The sequence below is a fragment of the Eleginops maclovinus genome, chromosome 13, assembly GCF_036324505.1.
Source record: "Eleginops maclovinus isolate JMC-PN-2008 ecotype Puerto Natales chromosome 13, JC_Emac_rtc_rv5, whole genome shotgun sequence".
Classification (NCBI taxonomy): Eukaryota; Metazoa; Chordata; class Actinopteri; order Perciformes; family Eleginopidae; genus Eleginops; species Eleginops maclovinus.
Genome location: NC_086361.1, coordinates 18,907,855 through 18,929,041, shown reverse-complemented (window position 1 = coordinate 18,929,041; position 21,187 = coordinate 18,907,855).

Below are 21,187 nucleotides of genomic sequence, written 5' to 3'. Positions count from 1 at the left end.
AGTCAACATTTCATAATTGCAGCTCGAAATGTGAGGGAAATATGACAAACTGTATTAAAAGTTCACTAAAAACCCTTATATCTGTCAAACAATTCACAGTGGGTAATGAGTAAGCTTTTGAGATACTTGATGGTGGATTATTGTTTACCCGTTTGTGTGCTTTGTACCCGCTTCTCCCAGTCTTTACTGTCTCTTGATAAAGCTTTATATATAACATATTGAGAGTGGTGTCAGTCCTCACTTTTCAAAAGAAAGCAAACAGAAAGCTAAAGAAATAGCTCCAAAAAATGTCTTCCAAATAAGCTATTTTAATAAGACATGACAGCAATATCTGAGTATGTTCTATAAATAACAAACACAGTTAATTGGAGGTAGACAGTGGAAAGTCTGCATGTCTTAACAGTTCTCAAAGTGCCATCTCGTCTGCCACGGGGTGATTTCTTTTTAAATGACAAAAAAAGATTTTAAAAGAATGTCACATTTGCTCCACATCTTATAAAACTTTAACGGCATCCTTGTATTATTTAGCAAAGAACAACTTTTGACATTTGGATGAAAAGTGATCATTATCATTAAAGATAATTTACTGACTCGACGACAACTCCAAAATAAAATGCAGAAACTTTGTGATGATGCGGGAGAGGCATGAATGGTTTCAAAACGATGAACAGTCATTTATTTTCTTCTAAGTTTGAGCGGTACGAGGCAGACTTTTTATCCTTTATTCTTGAATTAATACTCCTGACACACCTCCCCCTCCTCCTCCATCAATTTCTCATCAATCTCTCCACCTGAATAACAGTTGACATTTACAATTTGAGGGCAGAGGTGGGAAGAAAGCCTCACAGTTTGAGCTTCTCTAATTTCAATCAAATCAGCTGGAATGAGCCCAACTTGCCGCTCAGCGCGAAGCCCCCTTTCAGATCAATGGCCTCTGAGCCTTGATAATCTCTGGAATTGATTGGTTGCCTCATTGATCATTACTCCGGCTTTAACCAATCAAACACCTCTCCAGTGAACAAACACGCCAAATAATGACATCCCCGGAAGAGTGGTCCCGCAGCAGACACGAGTGATGAAGAATATACATAAACTGAAATCCCCTTTTAGAAGGGAATATCAAACAGTTAGACTGCTTAATATTTCACTGACTTGATGAAATATGCATTGTAGCCCAGAATGGAGGAAAAATGCAATGATTTGGATGCATTATGTATGAGGAGGTCCGCTGGCAAAAATGACTGCACTGTTGAATAATCGCCATTTCACTATCACCACGGCACAATGAGATTTTGTTATGACTACGCATCACTCAATTCATTTGGAAAGTGCATACCGTTTGCATTTTGTATTAAGGGCCTCACTTGTGTGTGCACAGCATACAGATGCTCACTAATGAACTAAAGCACTGACTGGTGTCGGATGTGTCCTTTGCCACTCTTGATGACTCTCACTGTGGCTCAGTCCCGAAACAGCAGTACATTACCCATAAAAGTGAACCATTGTTGATTGACGCAAATATTTATTAGGCTGCTAACAGAGGGGGAAAATAAGGGGGTCCGGTGAATTTTCATAATTCACAAATGTCTTCAGCAGAAACACAATTACTTTGCGTCACTCGAGCTGTCTTCACGCTGGCGGTGTTTGGATGGGTTACCCCTGGCCTGTGAAACAGAAGAGAGAGATTTGAGTGAACATGAATTTCAATTTAATCTGTGCACACACATGAAGCGTGGTCTCAGAGTCTGAACACAAGAATAAAGAGATATCGTTTTGTCTCACTAGCTTACAGTAGCTAAATACGTTGTCCTTACCTGATGATGTGTTGTGGTTGTCGGGGGCATATTCAAACATAAATTGCATTAACATCATGCATTTTCACTTGATACGTTTTATGTATTCGTTCTTAAGCACATATACACTGTCGATAGACACTCACTTCACTTTTATATGACCAAGAAATGTGAGTTTTAATTTAATTTAACCATTTGGCAGTATCTCCGTGGCCCAAAGATGGTGCTCTGGGGACCAGTAGGCTGGGTCCAATGGTTCGGAAGAGCTGATTTAACTGACCTGAGCTCTATTTCCCAAAAGCATCTCAAGGCTGAGATTATTCTGAAATGTAACGACCTTTCTTAAGGGTATGTATTTCCCAAAAGCATAACTCAAGATGCGCTTTAAATAAATTACAGCTCACACAGTCATAACAGGACAAAAGTATCTTAAAAAAGATCAAACCAGCCGGAGGAATCCATTTTTGAGTGTGTGATGGCGTTTGAATCAGAAAGAACACATCTTGATGGGCTTGACAAATGTCTAAGACACACATTCAAGTTAAGGACGACCACACATGGTGCTGGCGTTGAATCAGCGCTGCTTTAAAGCGTTGGTATTTGTTCGCAAATCTTTTGGACAGAAACTCCCCGAAAAGTAAATGCATTAAAGCAAGAAGGCTTTGATAAGCACAGGCTCCAGTGTTTGCCATGGACTTGTATACCCAGATTAACTCCGAGAAGCACAAACAGTGAAATGCTCTGGGCTCAGGCAAACAATTTTATCAAGGCAGCGAGCAGGCAGGAGTGTGATGTGATGTTGCATGTCTATCCTGGGCACGTCTCCCTTTTAAGGGGACCAGTTTCCCAAAGTGCAGTACTCAATGTTTTACAAGGGTGACTCCTGACTGCCTGGTTCAAACTCTGCATGTCACACACACCCAGACAAAATAGCTGAATGTTTAGAATTTCCTAGAGACCCGACTCTCCTTCGAGAGGTCTCGCAAGGTAATGTTTTCCATTTGACAATCTTCCCTTTTGCGGCAGCTATTTTCTACAGGTTTGATTACATGGCATGCCACTCCATGAATGCGCAGGTTGGACGTGCAAGACAGATACTATTGGCACAGAATAAGAGATTGCTGATAGTACAAAAGCCACATTCAAGGCCAGTAGTAGTGTAAAAACAGGGTGTAAAGAAAAAAAGCAACACTTCCACAAAGGCTTCACACTGCCTTTTGAAAAGCATCATTGTATTCATGACTCGAGTGTGTGCTCTGCCTAAATTATTTGAGAGATTAAAATATCGCCCTGCAAATGACAGAAAAATGTATTAACCGCAACAGCTCCATGGACACATAGAAAGTATTGAGTGCATAAGTGGGCACTCACAATGAATTTGGCATCGATTAAGTGCTAAAAGGGATAAACTTCAAAAGCTTGAAAAAAAAAAAGATGAAGGCCAGCATTTGTTTTAGAGCCTTAAACCATGACTTCTACGCAATTAAGTGGGGAAGAAGTTATATAACCGAGGTGTAAAGGAAATCACTGTGTGGCAGATGAGATCTTTGATAGACAGGCACTTCAGAGGGCTGCCTTATTGCTGGTTTTTCTTTCAAGGAGAGTAAGACACCCCCGTGAAAAAGAGATGCTTCAAACAGGCTCCCCCCCCCCCCCCCTCTGTGTGTCAAAGACGAGAGAGTATTTTCCGGAAGTGACAATCGCAAGATCACTCTGGGCCTGCTGTGTGTCCAGAAGCAATCTATCCACCTATCTTGATTCAAGCCGTCCAATAATGGAGCTTGACTGTACAAAAGCCAAGCCGTACCCTACAAAGGGGGGTTCTGCTCCCGCCTTTGGTTTCTGCGATGAGTTGCTTCTGACTGCATCCTGCTGCTTTTTCACGGGCGTGTGTGTGTGTGTGGCTGAGATCTGCATCATTGACATTCATGTATGCATTTGTTGTCAAACAGCCAAAAATGTTAAGACACTAGAGGGCAACAGGGAAGAAATCCAGGCGCATTCAGAAGTTGCTATTACTGATTGACCGCCTCGCTGTTCTGTAGTGTAGGTTCTGCATGCTCTCATGTCTGCAGGAGTGATTAGCTGTAGAGGTACATGCTTATGATGGGATGGCTGGTGTGTGAGTACCGCAGGTTCATTTTCGTGTGTCTGTGAAAGAGAGAGACATCTCATAAATATGTATGTGTGTGTGTGTGTGTGTGTGTGGATGTCAACGTCACTCTGTGTGCTTGCATCACTGTGCGCTGCTATGTGCGTCTTTGTGTCTTCGCTCACATCCAAACGATGAAATTCTAATAAAAAATATCAAGGCGAGAATAACATTTGGATGACAGGGAAATATTGGCCTGGCAGTGATATGCCTTTTATGCCTTCACTTTGATGGTCAATATGAAAAAAAAAACGTCCTCTCTTTCTTGTTCTTACTTTCTCACAATGTCTTGCTTGTTGTCTCGCAAAAACCCAGCTCTCTCTAACAAATGCAGGCGTCAGTAATGAAATCTTAAATCAGCTTTTTATATCAGCATCCAGGATCTTGCTCAAACAACACATATTAGTGTTAGGAAAGTAAATACAACAGTTAAACACGTTAACAAATTGGTCCAATGCTGATCTTTCTGTATTTAGAGTGACCATTAAACTGCCCGTCAACACGAGTCAGGCGTTGCAAATAACACCACGTGTTGCAATTGAGAGTTTCGGAAATCTAATAAGCAAGCAGGCAGGAAGGTTAAATACAATATCAGATTTGAAATAGTTAGCTAACAGTAAAAGATAAGCAGTTAAAGTGATCTTTCCTATGTTGGCCCTTTGATACCATGAGACATTTTTTTTTTAATTGAACTGTATGAACGAGGAGGGTTGGACGTCTTAATGAAGTCGTCTAAACTAGGTTTCAAAAACTGAAATATGTGCAGGCTATCAGCTTCACGTGGGTGAGTTACAACATAAGATCTCTCAAAGGTCTCCTTAATATTCAGAGGACATCGAGTATTGAACCGTGGAATACACTTCTGATAAGTTGTCAAAATCATTATCTTAAATCAAAGAAAACAAATTTCAAGTTAGCTAATAATAATAAGTAACAGTAAGCTAAACGTAGTGGATAAAAGTAAACATGTTCAGCTTAAAGTAAAGGATCACTTCTAGTTGACTAAAATTCATACTTTGAAATATGCTTTGATAAGTTTTAAACATCCAGCTTCTTCCAGTGGATGATAGTAGCACAAATGCAACCACTAGTATTTGAAAACACAAAGGATTATTATTTGTTTTAAATGTTCAATTAGAGTTAATGCTGCTTAATTACATCCAGTTTATATTCCACGATGAGATGTAACAACTGATATAGCACAAGTCTTCTGCGTGCCCATTATCAACAAACTTAAATGTTGGAATGAAATTACAAAGGCACTTTTTCGATGATTCATCTGCTGATAATCTGAGGCCAGAGATTCGAAAGTTCAAATGCAAGCGTTGAAAGACACTGTGATGCTGTGGAGGAAAAGGACAGGGGGGAGAGCGTGTGGGTAATAGTGTGAGGGAGATGAAAAGCGAGGTCAGTTGAGGCGAGCATCCTGAAGAAAAGGTGGCAGGGAAGAGAAAAGAGCATACAGCGAGTTTGAGAAAGGGTCTAATGGCTGTTAAAAACCATGTCACACTTTTCATTTACTTTCTTTCTCCTGTGTTCCCAAAATGGCACCGCTGAACCATAAAATGCTGCAGCGCTCACCTCTCCCCTGCCTTGTGTCTAACACAAATCGGGTTGTGACATTTTGACACCGATCGTCACCCCCACCGTTTGGTGTGGAGTTCCGGTTTTCAAGCCTGCTGCCGTCAGCCTCCATCCTAGAGGCTCACTGCAGGTGCACAAACGGAGGCAGAGGGAAAATGCGATTGGATATTCAGAGCATACACAGCCACAAAGAGATTGTTCATGGAAAGCATTAAGGAATATAAGAGGGATTGAAAAAGGTTGAACTAATTCATTTCAAAGACATTTTTTTCCGTTTTATTCCCTACCTTTGACGCAACCGTAAAGGGGATAGAAGTGATGATAGGAAGCACAATTGATTCCTACAGTTCCATTTTTCAGTAAAACATCCTACTGTTGCAAATAAAACTGCAGCAAAATCAAACCATACACACAATCAGTCAGACAATTGCCTCTTGGCCTTGTTCTTTCTCCTTCATCCATCGTTAGTAATAACTTTTGAGTCCTTTCTGCTGATTGATCCGCATTTTTGAAGTGATTCTCCTACAGTATACACACTTTATAAGAGTTCAAGAAGGCCTTTGTTGTCGTTAGGAGGGAATTGGCACGAGAATGAACCTCCAATGACTTGGTGAGCAGTAGAATAGTCTTTGCTAATGTGTTACTGCGAAAAATACGATTACCATCCTTAGATTTCCCTAATGTTGCATTCTCTGCCAACAATCCCTCATGGCATCAGAAAGAGCAAGGAGCTACGGGTGTGTGGCAAACTACAGTGTAGATACAGCTTTAGCGCTTACCTCTGAACTAATCTACAGAGACAACAGTATTAGCCGGAAGAAGTTGTCTCAAAGAGGCCCTATTATGCTCATATTTGTTTTAAGTGCATCTCCAGTGACAGTGTTCAAAAAGTGCTTTATTTTCCTCATTGTTTACCGTCTGTCTAGAACCAGAGCCCAGTCTGCTCTGATTAGTATGATGTCCCTCCCCTTAGCCTATCACGTACAATGTGTTGGAGCGCTAGCAAATAGAAGCGTGAGTGTTACATAGTGATGTCAGTCTGTTTCAGAGGTAAACAAAGGAGTCCAATGGAGGCGAGGGGGGAGTTTGTGGGAGAGAGTGATTTAAGCCTTAGCAGACAATTCCAATAATCAAATACCTATATAACACACAACAGGAAAGGGAAAATCCCAACAAGCATAATACGGGCTTAATGTAATAGTCTTAGCCAAACAGGTAGAAAATATAGGAGGATATCACTACTTAAGAAAAACAGGCTCCATATGTTTTTGGGTTATTGACAATACAATGTAAACAAACAATGAGATGGTGTTTGAACCTATTGTTTAATATGCAGGCTGCAGAAAACACTCGGATAACCAAATCAAAGCATAAGAGAAACTCAAAGAAAGTTTTGAGGCAATCTATTCAGCATCCTTCCCCTTCCTCTATCTTCTCTCCTACACTTTTGTCACCCGTCTACCTCATCACTCTCTTCTTGTGCCTTCATCTCCTTCCCCCTGTCTTCCATGTGAGGACGCGGGTGGATGTGGGCTGTATGTACATTTGTGTGTGCACCTCCAGGAAGCATGTTTACTCATTTAGTATGTCAAGACATGAGGAGAAAAACTGTCACCCTCTCTGCACTGTGCGATATAATCAAGGGGAACTTGTGACGGGTTTCTCAGACTTCCTGTTCTTTACATTGGCTTCCCATAGCAGCACATCTATATTCTATTTGTAGATCCTGAAAGTTAAAACTCCAGCCATCTCTTTCCTGAGTTTCAGGACTCCAATCATCTTCCAGGCAGAAAACAGAAAGCCTCTTCAAACAAGTTGGCTCTTTTCCTCTTCTCTTTTTTCTGCACTGGTATACTTCTCTGTTGTTCCTCTCCCTCTAATTTGGTTCAACGAGGCAATTGTGCCGTGTACGTTTCAAAAGCTTTGTTAAATATTAATAATGGGTTTCATCGCCTCAGTCAAATCTTTACCCATTCCACCACAACAAGGCAAATTTCTGCCTCACTAAAAAGAGCGGGGAGGAAAGAAGGAGACAGAGTGAAGTGTGTGAGTCCTTTGAGCAGCTATTAGACTATCTGTTTGAAGCTAACGGAGAAATGGGCTCCTCCGGCAACTGCTGATCACCACACAAGGTGAACGAGGGCCGGATTTAGAGTTCTTTCTTCGTTTCTTTCTTACCTTTCAGATGTATGATGCATCATAGACAGACGCATGCAGAAAACCCTGAGCCCCCCCCATCAAGGATAGGACTTTCACTCACAGTAATTTCAAATTATGGATATAAATGACCCCAGCCAGGAGAACATTAGGCATGCAGTTGCTATGAAGGTGGAAGTTACACGGATACACCAACACTCAAGATATGCCCTCAATATTTGCACTCAGGCACATTAATAACTATAAAACTCTGAGGTTTTTACTGCTGTGGGTAAATAGCTTTGTTTAAAATAACAGAGCCGCATCAATAAAGACACAAATGAGCACCATCTTTGCACCTTTTGTGGCTGATAAGCTGACAATTGGACAGTATGAGTAACACTCGGATTGTTGTGATGCATTCGATTAAATTCATCATAGAGATACGGAGAATATAGTTCACATATGGGTCCTCGCATCCTCATCCTTTTGGCGAAGTCATTGTTGGTGTAATGCAACAATTTAATTAAGGTAGTGTTAATCTGGAACATCGGCAGCACCTTAGCAAATTGGCATGGAGTTTCTTCGCATGGCTGTTTCTGTCACGCACACAGAATATGATTTTTAACACCAGGCTTGCTTTACATCCACACACATGTTTATAATGCGTTTTTGTATGTGCACAATTCAACCAAAAGTGTATTTTGATACTCTATTCCATTTGTGTGGGACTTACAGTATACATTGTGGGCATACCGCTGCTGATGAGTTGCTTTTGCTACAAGGCCAATGTAGACAAGGTGATATACTAACTGTTTTATTTTCATTTTCAAAACAGTGCCCCTTTCATAGTCCACATTGTGATTGCAAAAAGTGTTATTTAGATCTGGGAAGTGCAGACCTTAGCTCCTCAATGAGCCTCTGTGACCCACGGTTGCTTATCACGGCTGCTCGCAGGAAAAATTTAGCAAATTCATAAACTGAGGGTGAGACATTCAATAATCTCAATGGGGCACAGTCCATCACTGTCCGTCCTTCTCTGTCCGTTGGAATAAATTATTTCAGTTCTTTTTTAGGTCAACAATATTTGAAGATGTACACACACAGGTTGAGACAAGTTCAACTCCACACAGAAAGGGATAACATCCAAAGACTAACACTGAAAGCATGGAGGAAATATGCAGCAACTGTTACCAAACCACTGAGAAATAATATATCAATACTGTGGCCTTAAAGCACCTATTCTCATATCCTCCCGATGCATAATGTATAATCCTCCAAAAGTGGAAAATTATGTATAGATGATAGTGGAGCAGAGCAAACAGCCGCCTGTTGTAAAATGCCTTTGTGTATTGCCTTGTGATGGTCATGGGATTTATAAATAAAGCCTGCCTCCGTCTTAACTAGGACAGAATAGACACATGTGGCAGCATGAAATTCACTGTGACACCACTAGTAAGTACCAACAATGAAAGAAAGGAGAGGAATAAGAGTAAGGGTTGAGCAAAGGGAATAAAATATGATGGAGAGGAAGTGTAAGGAGTGGGAGGAAGGATGAGGAATGATCCCTGATTGTGCTTGTCTTATGAGGGGCATCCATCAGCAGTGACACGGGGACAAAGAAAACCCTTTCCTCCCCATATTCAATTATATAGTGTGCGGCAGGTTTTTACACACAAGTGCACACACGCCATGATATACACGCTCCAAACACAAGTGTCCATGCACATTGACACACATATTGCCACTTCTGATACACATGTGTGCATTCCAATCTAATGTGACTTATATTTAGCATCATTCTCTCACAGGATTGTTTAATCTCTACTGAGGAAGATTTATTGCACAATAGCTGCACTTTATGTGTAATAAAAGCTGACAGTTCAATGAAATAGAATAAGAATCAACGGCGGACTGAGTCGCAGCTGCAGCGTGCATGCACAGACTCCCACGCAAACTACAATTGGACGTAAACTCTGAGACGAATATTGAAACTGGCTGAAAACTTTAGGCACAGAAACAAAAATTGTGATTGTCAGTGGGGCTCACCTGTTGGAAGGGAAAACGGGGACATCTGATTCCTGTAGGGCAGCCGGCTCGATACGCCTGGGCTCCAAAATGCTTGTGGAAGAGAGGATATTAAAAAGTGATTAGAAGAATACAAACAAGTGATTGAAGGATGAGGAGGGAGAGAAAGGTGAGGAAGAGAAAGATAAATAACATGCCACAGGATGAGAAAGAAGGAATCAATGTTGAGTTGGAAAGCCAAGAAAGTGTCAACGGGGAGTTGGTCTAAGTTATTCCTTTTTGCAGATAAACAGTCTCACCAGGTTCATCTTTGCCTTGGCAAACCCAACGAATAAGTTAAGAGATGAATTCAGTGAATTGTCTCCGTGTAATATTTAAGAAAACACAATGGAACGCCAGCGCAGAAAAGCAGCAACACTTTCAGGAAAGCAATTTGGATAAATTGCTTTGGAGGGTTTCCATAAAGACAGGTAACAAAACAAATCCACTGCAATATCAAAGAAATGCCAGTGGTCATAAAAGAGTCCTATAAAGTTGTCTTGTCACAACGGTATGGGCTGCGGCTCGAGTCCCTTGCTGTTATTTAACGGTTCCATTTCTTAGATTAAACTATCAGCTGAACTGAATTGTAAAGTGTAAATTCTACTTATACATCTCTCTATGCGTCCTGTGCTTTTCCTTCGTATATTTTGGTTATTTATCAAAAGGAAGAGTTGCGTCTTTGATTTATAAGCTAAAGATAAGTAGTAGAGTATCTTAATGTATCTGTACTAATTCCCTAAGGTCACTTCACACAGGCAGTTCAGCAGCAGTGTACCATGTGCTGTGTGAGCACTCCTTATGTGACGTTGTGTGCATTCGTAAACAGTCACTCCCAGTGGACCGTTCGCAAATTTGGACATTCAGAGTGCCAACCTCTCAGCAAAGCGTAATCTGGGTACCCTGTCTGAGGAGAGGCAGCAGCATAGCGCCAAGTGCACTGAATGTTAATGAACAGATGAAATGGCAGGAAGAGTCCTAGCCAAATGCAACAGCTGCGGACTGATGTGTGGATTAAATGAAATTGACATAATAAAACATTTAGTTAGCTGGCTAAGTAGGTTACAATTTAGCTAACTTTTATTGTTGGCTATGCATACGTTTCTAACTTATTTTAATAGGCATATTGTCACAGTCATATAACTTCTCATCACAATTGTTTGTTATTATCATCAAGAGGTGCTTCATTTTGAACTTGGCTAAACATATCAAAATCGGGAAAAAAATGTTTGATTTCTAACAATTTTTTAAAACAGTATGTATTCAAACTACAGCGCTCACATTTGATAAGCGTTTGATTGGATAGACCAAAACACACTTCAACAAGGACACCTGTTGCTATGTTTTAACTGCAATCTAGGCTAATTTTATTCTTAATTGTAGAAGTTAAAAACATTTTTGTTTTTTTTATAACAGACGGCGGGTCCTCTTACATTTAATATTTTTAAGTGACAGCTTAAATTGTATACCCTGCATACACTTATTTACATAATGATCCTCCTGCTGTGTTGAATTAAAAGACTGAAAACCAGTAAATGAGACTGTAAACTAATTATGGAAGCTTACCATGCCCATCCCGAGGTGTGTTTTCACATAAGTGTCCACTAATGAATTACGCTTATCTTTTTTTGACAATAGAATCATTTGCACATTAGCCACACTATCAAAATATATTGTATTTCCTCTCTCAAAAAGTGGGACAAAAGGTGAATTCAAATTTTAGTTTGACTGTATGAATGCTTTTCATAAAGCCCTATATGTGTAGGATTAGGAGACTCAATTTCCTTTTTTACAAACAAAAACAAATATCTTCACTACCATTTTAAGGACACTAAAATCCCATACAGATTCTCCAAATAGCAGCTTTAAAAACTAACCTTGCAGTAAAAACCATCGGAGAGGCAAAGCAGTATAAAGCTGCATCTTTAGATCGCAGCAGCCCTATTAAATATAACCTGCGCCATATTAGATAATTGAAAAACCATTATAAAACCTTCATGAACCATTACCACTTCTACACATGACCATCTCAGCAATGAGCCGTTTTAATGCCGGCACCGTAATGGTCTGGTTTACATACATAGTGCCATAAGCAACAGGTATTAGTCATGTCCATCCTTCTTTATTCAGTTGGTTGTGTGACAGACTAGAAGACAATATGTCCTTTAGACTCATTACGCTACTTAATGCTAAATAAGCTTTTGATTTTACCAAAACAACTATTTTAGAAACCTTATGCTTACTGCTCTTATGGGCCTATAATAACCCACCATTATACTGAAATCAAAGTGCAAAGTTCAATCGTTGTTATTATGTAATTGTCATCATTAATCAAGGTTTGTATATTTTGATGGGCTGTAAATTATAAAGTCACATTTTGAGTGCAGAGGTGGGCAAATTAGCTAATTAGAGATCCAATTGACAATTGCAGTGAGGAGGCAATTCATCATTAATGATAATTTCGCTTTGTCATTTGCATTTGGGCTGAAGAGTGAAATGTCTTGTGATGCCAGGAACTCACTCATAGTACCGTCCTCCATCTTTGAGCATCTGAAAATCCCAGAGCGTGGGCGTTGGGGGGGGGGTGAAAACCTCAACACTTGGCAACTAATCTCTGTCAGTAATAGAGCTCTACAAGACCCCGTTAGTATATCTCGGTCTTTTTGTGCGGTGAGAATCCGACTTATTGTATTCCTAACTGTCTTACCGGCATCTTTATGTCTTTCTACGGGGGTTTCATCTCATAAATATTTAATATGAAGCTCAGAGAGGTCTCAGGTGTCTACGGAGACTAAAGGGGTTAACATGTGGGCTGCAAGAGAGAAAGCCAGAGATTTCCCGATTATGAACAAACACATTGGTTGCACGTATAACCCGACTCAAAACCACGCTATGGATCTCTCAGGCTTTTTCTAGGCTAACTATCTTTCCACCCCCTAGAAACAGTCATACATCAATAGACCATACCACAACCATATTTTGTTGCCTGGAAACAATATGTATTATTCCTCAATTTAACGAGTCCACATAAGGTCAGCTGGACATGAGGGTACGCTGAAGCTAACACTAGCATTGAAAGGTTGGATATCCAAACACACTTAAAGATGATCAAATAAATGAAAATGTGAAGAACTAGCATGTACCGTGATGCAATTCCAGGGACATATATCTTTATAACTGTCCACTAATCGCCTTTTCGCCTCTTCACACAGTTCCCTGCTCCTGCGCTGATATGAATGCTCACATGAATGTATGCACACACACTCAGAGACTTGAAAGAGGGAAAGACCACCTGCCAGAGAATGACAACATACCTGTGTAGCCTAGCAACAGTTCTGAGACAGGCCTATTAGCAGGAAGAAGAGGGAAGAATGCAAGAGGGAAAACTTTGGCCCGTGTCTCTGCAACTCGCACATTTTCAAATGCTGGAGGGCACTCTCACGTCCCTCCAAATGTGCACTGTTTCTGACAACAGGCCATCAATCAGGCTGTTTAACCAAACAATGTGGCCACTCACTTCCTCTTTCTCTGCCTGCCAACAACATTTTTAATTGTCAATTTGTTGCCGTTTCTTTTTTCGTTCGTTTCTTGGATACTGTGGCCCCCACCTGCCAGCCTAGGTATGCCAACTCCCTGACACAATAACAGGAGCTTCACTTAATTGCTCTCTCTTAGAGGCAGTATCTAATATCCGGGATTTGATTACTTTAGACAGGAGAGGTTTAAATCAGTGATAAACAACAATTAGGATGGCCTAGTGAACGGCTGGTAGAATAAAACACTCAGGATTCAAAAGGTAGACATATGTGTGACCTTGGGTCTACCTGAGAGGCTTGGGTGATTTTTAAACAGAACCCAGATAGTTACGATCACCCATTCACAGCACATCCATACGACTACGCTTGATAAAAAGCTCTTAACTTCTCCTTATCTGATTTTTTTTCTTACTAGCCTTTCTCTCTTCCTTGTTAAACTTTAATAGCAGAATATTTAGGTTACGGTTAGCACGAGGACAAGAACAGCCAGGTGTGTGTGAACCACAGCCTCTGTGTGAGATAAGGCAATACAGAGAAATGTATTTTAAAATGCGTCAGTGACTGAAATGGTCCTCATATCTTTTTTCACACTCCATATAAACATTTTCTTGCATCTCTGCATCAGCTGTTTTGCTGCCAAATATAAAACTTTTAAAGTCTCCCTCCATCACCATCACACACTTTACTAACTCTGTCTGTGTGCCCTTCTCTCTGTCTCTTACTCAGGCTTGCCTCCTTGCATCTAATTTCTCAGTTGACACCAAGAGACCCCATATTGCCACTTCCACCCAGGGGGAATGTGCGTCGCAGCTTCAGTAATTATCCTCCTGGTTTGGAGGTACGGAGGCCAAAGGGGCAAACCTTAGAGTGAAGTAAGCCTTGCTGCCAGTGTCACCACCGCAAATGGTAAAAGAAATGCATTCCAAATTTAAATAGGTCATAGACGGAAAGGGCATGGCGAGGAGAGATTAAAAAAGAGGAGAAAATAGAGCTGTATGAATATATTTTCAGCTTTTACAGAAATATCTCGTTACCTGACACAAACTCCCCGCTGAACAACACACAAACCTTAATAGTGTTGAAAGAATCGCAGGGAAAGTGCTCTTTCATAATTTGGTTGTTTGAGCAAGTAATTTAGACCACTTTAAAAAGCTCCCGCTAAAACAAATGTCTGCCTCCACAGATGTAATGTTTGGAAACCCAAAGCAGAACAAAGAGGTGCAGATGAAGTTTAAAAATACTCCAGGTCCTCTTCCAAACTGCAAACTTTGTAGATCCTGAACAAAAATGATAATTTACTTTTTTACCCAGTGCTACTATCAATCAGCTTAGCATAAACACTAAATGGGTGGAAAAACTAGTCAGATTCTAATCAAAGGTGAACACAGCTTCCCACTTGTACCTCCTGTAGTTCACTGAAATATTATATTTGTTAATTCCATTTAAAAAAATAATATTTTTGTTTAGCTTGATGATGAAGCCAGATTATCAGAATTTAGTCTTTGTCCTAAAACATACTAACAACCTTTGGTTCTTACTACGCTTGTTGTTGTAATATTCTTGTCTTACTCTCAGCGAGAACACTAATATATGCGTATACTAATTATTACGTTTTGTTTGGCATTTCAACATGTGTTGAATTTGTATAAAGGTTAATACTCCCCATTGTTTTGTGAATTGTGCTACAAATAATCGGGTGGAGAACAAGAGAAACCGTAATGCCAGCTGTCACTCCTCCTTAGGTGGCAGTGGTTCAGTTGTCAACTAAACCCATTTAAAATCTCCCAGCAAAAAGTTGGATACACTTTTCTGCCATGTTAGACTCACCGTTGTTGACTGACACAAATGCACAACCTTTATTGCAATGGCATACATTATCATAAATTTATATTGCTCATTCAGGTTTTGGCTGTGCTTAGACATTGACTCCGGCGGTACACTTTTACTCGTAATTACATGTTTACAGGTACCAGCAACACGGTTACACAGCCTGTTTACAGACTGAGTTTTAAGGGGATGTTTTACTAGCATCCCAAGTTAAATGCAAAGGGTTTATCTGGTCTTTTAGATTTTTTTCTGGACTTTCTTTTGCTGCCACGTCCACAGCAGTACTTCATTTAGCTCCTCTGCTGGTACTCTGTTCCTACAAACAGAACCGCATCAACACTGAACCTTTGTATGTAACTCATAAAACCCCACTTCAAACATTTCCCCTTCTTTTACTTTAATCAAAGTTTCAGAAATACAACATGGAGTATTCCAAAATAAGTCTCATGTTGTTGTATTTTGGGCCACATACGGGCAATTAGCTGAGTCAAAGCATCGCATGTAACTTGATGTACCCTTCTCCAACTCGTTGAATCTATTTTTAAAAACACTTACACAGAGCAGCATCCCTTGGACCCAAAACAATCTGCAACAAATTTCAAGCTGCAGCAGCAGCGTACCTAAGCCTAAGCCCTTTGACCAATTTCAAGACGGACAATGGGGACAGATAGCAGGAGTAAGCCTTGCGAATATGTCACAGAGCGGAGACGGTAGCTTCCAGCATAAAGATAAATGATAGTCACCTACTCCCTTAAGTCAATGCGAGGGAGTCTAACAAGTCTGACTAACAACTCGTTTTTGAGATATATTGGTCACATTTATGCACAGCAGTCCTACCCCAATGGAAGACATTAGGTTGTGGAAAAGGCTACACATGTGAACGTGTATGATATAATAGCATTGTTTTCAATACATCGCAACACTACAATAGGGTGATAAGTCTGTTTTTCTGTGGTGTTTTCATGGTTAAGATGGAAAGGAATGGGTAGCAACAATGACTTTGTTGGAAGGAAAGATTGCTTTAAACGATTTCCCAGAGAGTGTATGTGACGAAGCATACAATACATAATAAGGTAGTGCTGGGAAATGACTGTGCATCCATTTCAAAGAACATGTTCCCTCCTGATTCCTGTTTAAAGATCTGGACTCGGAGTACTGTTAAACATTCATATAAGTAAGTTATTTAAATCAATAAACGTAGCCACTATAATTACTCATTTCTAGGCCTAATGAAATGTGGTATGTGCATAGAATACAAGAGGTAAAAATGCAATGGAAATGGAAAATCCTAGAAAAGTTATTCTGCACTGACAGAATAAAGTATGTGTTTGTTATTTAGTTTAAATCTTGATTATATTTTTACCTGATGGGCTGGATTGTAACCACGTCCAGCAAACCGATTTGGGTAGCGAGTTCGAGGGCCTCGACACATAGGAGCTGCTGCCCGATAAGGAGGAGGGACTTTGTTTGGGACGTTATGAGCTACTGTGAAAGGATGAAAGTAGTAAAGGATTACAAAACAACAAAGATTGTTTTAATGCAACTGTAGTTTCTACTTAACTGATGCATATTAAGCTATAATGGTTCAGTAACTCATTTCACTGCCACACTTATATACACATTTAAATAGAGCATTGAGAACTGCCTACTTTACAAATGCACTAACTTGCACAGTTTGTCACAGTGGATACACCACTGAAACTTCCAAACACCTTGGTAACTTTTCCTCTGGCGCAACACATTCAAACAAACATGGCCCCAATCCGATTTAACACAGAAAACTTCCTTCTGTGGTGCGTTGCATGGTCCCCTCTCAATTTAGACTATTGCTGCAAACATACAGTATCAGAGAAGCAACCCCTTCAGAGAGGCGACTGACACGATCATTCTATTTAGCTGATCGTATCCACAGACTTGCAAGATTGATCAGGCACATTTGAAAACATAATTTGACTTCGGGCATAAATGTGAAGTAATTAAAATATCTGAGCTGTCGAGGCACATTTGATGAGTGACGGGGCTTGAAAGCAAAGTTTGAACACTTCCCAACAACCACGGTATGGTAACTGCTCTGTACAGCCATGTGTGAATGCAACGTCTAATACCAATCAGGAGGATTTATTGCAAATAGGATGTGATAATAGTATACAGTAAAACCTCTTACATGCATTTCTGTTTGATCTCTGCTTTACAACTGACTAGATTACTTGTCTGTGTTGTTAAATTGCCACTTTATTATTCATGTCAATATCAGACCAAACTGTGCCAGAGATCTGTCAGTGTTCGGCGTTGAGCTTGATAAAAGGCACAGACTAATTGATGTCACAAACAGTAACAATACCACTGGTGTGACATGGATACCACCGATCAGCTCGACTGCGGCCTCATTTGCATGTGGTAAATAAACTAAAATTGAATTCCACAATTAATTTGACAATGATATATTGATGTTTAAAAAAGTTACGCACGGACCCTTTGAGTCACAGTGCATAAAGGGCGAGAGGACACTCGCCGTTGTTAGTGTTAATGTGCTCAACCAGTGATGATCATGATGAATTCTTCATGTGGCCCACCGTGAAACATTATACTCACCCCCCCTGCCCACACATCTCTCAACTCACCCACATATGCCAAGGTATAAGCTTACCTTTGACTGTGTTAATGGTTACGATCTGCTGAAGGATAGAAGGTCTGGCTTTCTCCTGAGGGGCAGCTGCTTGCTTCATGCCCGCCTTGGCAGCGCTAGCCCAGGTCCTGGCATTAACACACACGCCATCTGCACCTGCAACTGCAATACGCACAGCAAGGGGGCAAGGATTAGCACATTTTATCCATTTTACATGCACACCCTCTTTGTCTGGCCTGTGTCATGTAAAGTGTGATGCAGAAGGTAAGCTTAATAGAAGTGTGTTAATTTACGCAGGAAAGGAATTTTCAGCAGCAGTCCCCCCGCCGCCCCTCTGGGATCAACAAAGTGCTATTGAATCAACAGCGCTATGCTATCACAGAGTAAATTCTATCAAATCAGCACTGACTGCAAACTGCTGGAGGAGTGCCAGCAGTATGTATCACATAAGCACATTTATTGAGCCGGGCAGAGCAGGCTTCAGGTTTAGTCGAGCACCTGTTAGGAAGCAGAAGGGAATTCAAACGGAGCTAAATATATCAGAATCGTCTTTATTATCCTAGCATGAGAATATTCTCAAGGTGTTTAGGTATACCATGGATGGAATAGCAATGTTGCAAATTGTGTAGCAGATACTGTATTACTGTATATACACGTCATATTCCCTACTCAAATTACCACAGTGTGCTTAAGTTGCTGTTGACTTAATTCATATCTCCGTCCACTTTTCTTTCTTTTGCACCAACAGCCAGAATGGAAGGCTCCCCGTGTAATTCACTTTGCTACTGCACAATAATCTCCTCATTATGAAAACATTTTCCCACTGAGTCATCCGACTGAGGAAGTACTTCTCTGCAACGCCGCTGCAGAGTCACAGTGTGTTACCACCTAGACATAGTGTGTGTGTGTGTGTGTGTGTGTGTGTGTGTGTGTGTGTGTGTGTGTGTGTGTGTGTGTGTGTGTGTGTGTGTGTGTGTGTGTGTGTGTGTGTGTGTGTGTGTGTGTGTGTGTGTGTGTGTGTGTGTGTGTGTGTGTGTGTGTGTGTGTGTGTGTGTGTGTGTGTGTGTGTGTGTGTGTGTGTGTGTGTGTGTGTGTGTGTGTGTGTGTGTGTGTGTGTGTGTGTGTGTGTGTGACACGTGGCACAGAGCGCTGCCCCCTGATGGATAAAGTGATTCTGATTTGGCTGTTTCGCTGTCAACACAACTCCGATTCAAGCTTCAGAAAAGTCAACAAAGTAGTGACGCCAAGCCAGCTGCTATGTGGCTAAACACAGGAGGTTCATTATGGTTTAAAAATGGCATAGAGGAAAAGGGTTCAACTTTGGGGGCTGGACTTTCGCTAAATGTAAAACTTTTGAGAGCATTTCTGCCTCGGACAGGTACTGCTGCCTCTTGCCTGCGTTTAATTACAGTGTCATCAATATCAACTAAAAACTCAGATACATTTTGACTGTGTGACTGAAAGTTGGGTGCGCGTGTTGCTGTGGCACGTTAGAACCATTATTTTAGCTCACTTTTAGCTGAATATTTGAACTGTTTATCCATTACATTTTGGATTATCGTACCACATTCCTGCATCGTTTCTGAACATCTTTAAATTACCACTTGATTTAGCTAACGACCGACAGGTGCGTTCAAAGATCAAAGCTCTCCCATACACACCCATTATAAAATGTGAAACTGTGTGACATTTTCACAAAACGTAATCTGCGACTACATGAGAACCGTACTAGCTATCACAAAAAATCCAGTTAGTCTAATGAATTCCATCGTCTCGAGAACCGTTTGAACTTTTTGTTTTACGTTAAAGTATGCAGAATCAGTATGGGGTCAAAGTGGGGGGTTTTTGAGCTCTGTTCAAATGGATTTCCCATTCATTCCTATGGGGAAAATGATTGCAGTTTTTGAATCTCTTCAAAAAAAAACATAGCACACCGATCCCGTTCATTCCGCATGTTCTGATGTGATTTCTGTGTGTTTTCGTGTCAACGAGTAGCATGACAAAATGTGTGGCGGAAGAAGGAGAATAAGATGAGATAAGTATGTCGAATACTAGACTGTGTGCGGCTTCGCCAGTCACACAGAGTAAGGGCTGTTTGTGAGCTTGTGCATTTGTAGCTCCAAAGGATTACAACTGTATTAATGATATTTTATCCAAACTAACTGATAGAAGTAGAAGCATATGAAGAGCACAGCTAGGCAGAAACACACTGTTGATGTATTACCTCCAGGAAGCGGCTGGTTGTTGGCCTTTAGTTCATCGCAGTGGAGGGCTGGAGAGATGCATTGGCTGGCCGAGCCAAATGTTGGAAGGTCCAGCACAGATTTCTGGTCTCCTGCACAGATGGAAGAGACCTTGTGGGGTTCATTTTCCTTCTTCCTCTGATGGATAGCCCCACTTTCTTGGCATTGGATTCGTGATTGAGTATGCCCTCCTCTCCCAACTTCACCTTTGGTCTTGGGATTCCCATTGCGCAATAAACCCAGTGCTTTCTTTAGGGGCTGCAGAGCAGGAAAGTCGGCCTGTAGGTCGTAAGTCTCCCGTTGAGTGGGGGCTTCTGCTGGTGTGATCTTTCTGGTGTCCACCTGAGGTGCTTCTGCCTTGCCTTGGACAGGAGCCTGTGCATAGGTGGTCACTTCTCTTGCCAAAGTTGCAGCAGGGATAGCATGTGGGTGGAATGAAAGGGGAACATCCCACTGGCTATGCATCTTCCCTGAGGCTGGGGGCGCTGTGGGACATGAAGGAATGCCAGCCTTAATGGTCAATAGAGGAGGAAATTCTTTCACTGTGCTAGCAGAGGGGGAGTCCTGCTTGCTGTCAGGGCTTGATTCATTAACTGGGTGTGGGACTTCTTTTTCATCTTCCCCATTGTCATTGTTTTCACTCTCTGACTCACCATCACTGCTATCAGTGCCACAACTTCGCACCCCAGGTAGATCTACAGAGGTGTCATCATCACTAGAATTGCTGTCAGAGCTGCTACTAGTGTCTTTCTCATCCTCGCTTTCACATGTCTCCCTGGGTACTTTCGGAGGAAGAGGAGGTTCTTCCTCATCCTGTGGGGTGTGGTCCTCAGTGGCAGAGCAGACGGGATTTGTCGCCAGAGGTTGAGGTTTGGTTACACAGCTCTGTGTTGCTCTTGTGCTTGTGCATTGTGGGATGCACATCTTCTTGAAGAAATGTTCCATCCTCCATTGTTGATCTCCTATGTGATCCGTCTGACATGACAGAGAATTGTAAACAGAACATTTTATATCACTTAATTATCAGGTTTGTTATAGAATACTGAGTCAGCCTCAACAAGAAACAACTTTGGCTTTGAAAGTCATCATGCTCACCAAATTTATTTCCCCCTTCGCCTCTTCCTCATATCGTTCTATCTCTTTTTTCATCTCAGGGTTCGCTACCCTTGCAGGCCCGGCAACATGGGGCTGATTTTTGCCCAAGAGATAAGGGCAAGGAAGGA